The sequence below is a fragment of the Nicotiana attenuata genome, chromosome 1 (assembly GCF_001879085.1).
Source record: "Nicotiana attenuata strain UT chromosome 1, NIATTr2, whole genome shotgun sequence".
Classification (NCBI taxonomy): domain Eukaryota; kingdom Viridiplantae; phylum Streptophyta; class Magnoliopsida; order Solanales; family Solanaceae; genus Nicotiana; species Nicotiana attenuata.
Genome location: NC_031989.1, coordinates 80,652,143 through 80,658,540, shown reverse-complemented (window position 1 = coordinate 80,658,540; position 6,398 = coordinate 80,652,143).

Here is a 6,398-nt window from a genome sequence, read left to right as displayed (position 1 = left end):
TAACCCGAGTAGAAAGGAGCACAACCAGCATGATACCTGTCTGGCTCGATGGTATCTCTTCCCATTATGATCTTGCAGTGCCACATATGCTTTGCTTGGCACTTGTAAGGACTATCATCCTCTTGGAAGTCAGCTCGGAAATGACTCATCTTGTCGACCCTGGTATAACCTGCTTCCTACCAGCCTGCCTCATAACCCGAAGCGCGACGTAAGGGTATGTCCCCCTGAGACCAATCAATATCATAAAAGGTGCGTCTCTTGATCGGGCAATGAATTTCTCCGTTGGAAACCATTCGAATATCCACTGAATTTGCTCCTCGGTCAAATTATCAAACAGTTCGACCCATCCTTTAGCATCCTCCGGCTGAGCAAACATATCGGAGATGTAATTCATTCGCCATGGGTGATGGAAAGCGATATGATCATCCCAGTCCCTATGCCGGATTTCTTGTCGATATTCGCCTCTCTGAAGATGTTCCATGAGCCAGAGTTGGAGTAATAGATTGCAACCTTCAAAGTGTTTTGCTCCTCGCTGACACTTCTCCAAAGCTCGGTATATGTCTGCAATAATCGTGGGTACGATGTTGAACGCCTGCCCATCAATCCCTTCCATTAGGGTTTTGGTTAGCATAGCTAACCTGGTGTGGATCCTTGCTTTCTTCAGTGGAAACACGACCAGCCCAGGAAACAGAACATGAGGACAAAAACTCTGCGGTGGATGTGTCCTAAAGATGTAAGGGAAAATTCGCCAGAGTAGGTACGGTAAGATTTGCTGTGACCGTACCTTTCATACAAGTAATCAAAAGGAATGTATGAATCCTCCAAGCATGTTAATTCTGGATTCTTCTTCAAACCCATCATTTTAAGGAAGCCCCTACCTTTGCGGTTCTCAGGCAGTAGCAAACCTGGAGTTTCCCACACCAAACCGGCCAATCCTCCTATTTCCTCTAGCAAGGGTGTCATTTCAATGTCCCCAAAGCGGAATACAACCCTTTCACAATCCCAAAACAGTGTGGCAGTTTCTATGATCTTGTTATTGGGGTGGATCTCCTGGAGGGAAGGTAGATTTCCTAGATATTTTCGGACGAGAGTCTGATCACTAGAGTGAAGATCTTTCCACTAGCTTAGCAGTCTTGGGTGGATGTTGGTAACCATGCCGAATCTGGAGATTTCGTGCCTCATTATTTGTAAAATAGAAGGGTTAGACCCTACCCCCACCAGACTCGACTATTTAACATCAACAATTAGCATGAAGCATTTAGTTCTCCAAATAAATGCACAGAACGTGATGGTATCCGTTTGGGTGTAGGGCAACCCAGTGGACTTTTGGACAAGGCTATGTTAAAGGATCATTATGTGGACAACATAACTGACCCGGCTAAGTTCGACCATGATGCATGCACAATTTAAACAGAGTAAGGTTTCTATGGGGTTTTAGACTGGTACCCTTGAGTGGACAACTCAAGGGGGAAGGCTCGAAACTGTCGACTGCACCGCTGATCGATTAGTTTTACCGCAAATATGCCTTTCCGAATTTAGGGGTAATGATATAGGAAGAGCGCAACCACCCATTATAAGCGTTGCTATAGTATTTGTTTTGGCACAAGTGGAGTATGATGTTGAGCATGATTATGCAATAATAAAAGAAGAAATCATGTTGACATGTATTTGCACATTAAGTAAGCGATAAATACAACAGTTTCATAATTTAAAGCAATAAAGGAAAGAAAACAAGGAAGGTATGTCAATTTTACTTTTTAAGAAGAAATTAAATGCTAAAGGAAATTTAAACAGATAATTGCACATAGAGAGAGAGGTACAAATTCACAAGAATAATCTGAAATGGTAAAAGCCTAAAAAAATCCCCAGCAGAGTCGCCATGCTGTCGCGCCCCTTTTTTTCCCTCCTCGCATCGGGAGAATCGGGTTAATGACATTTGGGATATGGGACAACTCGTTCCTTTTGGGAACTGGGTTTTGCATTTTTTGAAGAGTCGCCACCTAATGATTTATGGTGCATTAGGACACCTACAAGTTTCAACTACAACTACATTTTTGATAACCAGAGATAGGGTAAGGGCTTGAAATTATCCCAAGGGGAAGGTGTTAGGCACCCCTCAGGATCCACTAGTGTGGTTCCCGGCCAGACAATTCTTTATGAATTTGGTGCAATTAACATGTAAGCAGATAAGGCTCAAATAAGAGGGGATTTTAATACATAAATGCTTGGAAGTAAACAAAGTTTGAAAGAGCAATTATTAAAAGGCTGATTTTGAAAAGAAGTCATAATACTTTAGAGACAAAGAAATGGGTCCTAGGTTTATTTATAATATGGATTACATCAATGCAATACCCGGTAATCACTCCTCAAAAGAGGGGCTACACGTGGCATTAGCGCACTGGTCATCATATCCATATCTACCCTTCCCACCCATTAAGGTACTAAAGCGCGGATTGGTCTCGACCACTATTGCATGCTATTACCCGTCCCATTCCTATCAGTCCTGGAGGCACTTAGGACTACTAATCCTAAAAGGGAGGGATATTAGGCTGACTGTGAGGTGTCAAAGGTGAAAAATCTAAGGCAACATACAAAACATATAGGACAACACAATAACAGGGGAAGCACATAAACAATGAAGGCTCATATATACCTCCTCAAACAAAGCAATCAATAGCATGACTTAAACAACATAAAGGGTCTAAAAATATTAAAGCAAAAGGGGAGTTTAAGTTATTGAAGCAGACCAATTTATTACATAACTCAGATAAGAAGTCCGAATCAGGCCTGCCTGCTAGTTGTAGCAATTACTAACAGAAACGGGCTCAGCATTATTTATTGTTATTACCTAAGGTTTGCCTAAGTGTTTGGGGGTAGAATCCTATGAGCATGGTATCTATTACCGATTCAGACTGTGGCAAAGCAATAACAAACTTAAAAATGAGCAGTTTGAAATCCTATAGGCATGCTTGCTAAACCGTGTTAAATAGGGAGATTAGAGTTTACTTAAAAACTGGTTCAGAATAGACTGATTTTTAAATTAGACTAGTCTCAGATTCTGCAGATGATGATATCCATTATTACTGGTTTTAATTCCTATAGACATGATATCTAGTCGATTGTGAAATAGAAACGGGTGGGATTTTCACCTGGGAATTCCTATAGGCATGATTTCTATACATTATACTGATTTTAACATTAAAAACACGATACCCGTTTAGATCCTAGAGCATGATGTCTAAGTGGTAACAAGCGTGCAGAATTTAAAATAAAGTCCTACAGGCAGGTTATCTAGGTATGAAGTTGAACATGCAGAATTTTAAATGAACCCCTATAGGCATGGTGTCTAAAATGTAGAATTGAACACGCGGGATGTAATACAGTCCTATAGGCATGCTTTCTAAATGCACAATTGAATCATTCAAAACACAAATCCTATGGGCATGTTTTCCACCCTTGAGCATGCATAATTACCCATCCCTTTTTCACTAGCCAACGCCAAATGTTTATTACAAATTATTACGGACCAGTTGTCGAATTACATCAAGAAAAAAAAGGAAAGTACAACCATAGGAAGCCTGATTCTGACTTCCTCTCTGAGTTATGGAACAAAACGCCTCAAATACCANTGCTTAATGCTTTCATAATCCTAGTGCCTGCATCCAAAGAAAAATCACGAGTTTTGTAAAGGGGAAGGTAGTTCGTATCCCCCGCTGGTTTTGCTTGGCTCGTTCTGTTTTGATCTGGTGATACTGTATGTATCTCTGGGGTAGCATTGCTAAACAAGGTAATTTTAGTAACAAACATGCATGATTTGCAAAAATATGACATAAGTGTACAGTTTAAAAAAGAAAATAGCTTTTAGATGAACCCACGACTATGACGTGGTTTGGGACATTGCAACCTCTCTTGCTATGGAATTTTGAGTGTCCTTCTCAAAATTCTGCCCCAGTTTAATGGGTTGGTGATTCTAATTGTCGCTTGCGATGATTCGGCTGAAATTGCTTCGGAATTTTGAGGGTCCTCCTCAAAATTCTGCCCCAGTTTCCAATTTCGGGGGAAAATGAAAATTTTATTTAATTGTGACCGAACCTATAGGGCTGCCTATGTATCCCTTCTTAAACGGGAATCAGGTCAGGCGTAGTTCAATTACATCGTGCAGGGAAAACACAAAGATTACACATAGTAGCGCTTGACCGCATCTGAATTAATCAGCTTTGGCCAAACTTCTCCGTCCATTTTTGCGAGTATGAGGGCTCCTCCTGTCAGAACTCGGTGGACCATGTACGGACCTTGCCAGTTGGGAGATAACTTCCCTTTGGCTTCATCTTGATGCGGAAATTTTTTCTTTAACACCAGCTGTCCCGGTGTGAACTGTCTTGGCTTGACCCTTTTGTTCAAGGCTCTGGACATTCTGTTCTGATAGAGTTGACCATGCCAAACTGCGTTCATTCTCTTTCCATCTATAAGAGCTAGCTGCTCGTAATGACTTTTCACCCATTCTGCATCGTCGAGCTCTGCTTCCTGTATGATCCTTAAGGAAGGAATTTCTACTTCGGCGGGAATGACGACTTCTGTTCCGTAAACCAGCATATAGGGGGTTGCCCCGGTCAATGTGCGGACTGTGGTACGATACCCCAATAGAGCAAACGATAACTTCTCGTGCCACTGTTTGTGCTTTTCTATCATTTTCCTCAATATCTTCTTGATATTCTTGTTGCCGGCCTCCACAGCTCCATTCATTTGAGGCTTGTAGGCTGTGGAATTCTTATGGCTAATTCTGAAGGTTTCGCACATAGCTTTCATTATGTCACTGTTGAGATTGGAGCCATTATCAGTGATGATCGACTCTGGGATACCGAATCGACAAACAATACGGTCGCGGACGAAATCTGCCACGACTTTCTTAGTTACTGCTCTGTAAGATGCTGCTTCGACCCACTTGGTAAAATAATCGATGGCTACTAGGATAAACCAGTGTCCGTTTGAAGTAGTGGGCTCAATTGGACCAATAACATCCATTCCCCAGGCGGCGAATGGCCAGGGTGATCTTGTTGCATTGAGCTCATTTGGCGGCACTTTTATCATGTCGGCATAAACCTGACAGCGATGGCATTTCCGGACGTACTGGATGCAATCTGTCTCCATAGTCATCCAAAAGTAACCAGCCCGGAGTATCTTCTTCGCTAAAACAAAACCATTCATATGTGGACCACAGGTCCCAACATGAATCTCCTCTAGCAGCTTGGACGCTTCTTTTGCGTCGACACACCTTAATAATCCCAAATCCGGAGTCCTCCTATACAGGATTCCTCCGCTGTGAAAGAAATTGTTAGACAACCTCCGAAGTGTGCGCTTCTGGGTATGATTGGCAAGCTCCGGGTACTCTCCTTTCGCCAAGTATTCCTTGACATCATGGAACCAAGGTTTTTCGTCTGCTTCCTCTTCAACATGGGCACAGTAAGCTGGCTGATTTTGAATTTTCACCGGTATGGGATCAATGAAATTCTTATCGGGATGTTGTATCATGGATGACAGGGTAGCCAATGCATTGGCGAATTCATTCTGGATTCTGGGAATATGTCGGAATTCTGTCTTTGTGAACCTCTTTCTTAATTCCTGTACATGATGCAGATACGGGAGTATCTTGGAGTTCTTGGTTGCCCATTCTTCTCGTACCTGATGTATAAGTAAGTTTGAATCTCCGATTACTAACAGTTCTTGGATGTTCATGTCAATGGCCATTTTGAGCCCTAAGATGCAAGCTTCGTATTCGGCCATATTGTTGGTGCAGGGAAACCTGAGCTTGGTGGACACTAGATAGTGCTGGCCGGTTTCTGATACCAAGACTGCTCCTATGCCAACTCCTTTGAAGTTTGCTGCTCCATCGAAAAGCATTCTCCAACCATCATAGGACTCTACAATATCTTCTCCTACGAACAATACTTCTTCATCAGGAAAATACCTTTTCTGAGGTTTGTATTCTCCATCCACGGGATTCTCAGCGAGATGATCTGCCAGGGCCTGTCCCTTCACCGCTTTCTGAGTTACGTAGACAATGTCGAACTCACTCAACAGGATTTGCCACTTGGCTAGCTTTCTAGTGGGCATGGGCTTCTGAAAGATGTACTTTAAAGGATCCATCCTTGATATGAGATATGTAGTATAGGCACAGAAGTAATGCCTTAGCTTCTGAGCGACCCAAGTCAAAGCACAACAGGTGCGCTCCAGAAGAGAATACCGGGCCTCATACGGAGTGAACTTCTTGCTGAGATAATAGATGGCCTGTTCCTTTCTTCCTGTTTCATCATGTTGCCCCAGAACGCAACCGAAAGCTCCGTCCAACACCGCAAGGTAGAGTAATAAGGGTCTACCTGGCTCAGGCGGGACCAAGACTG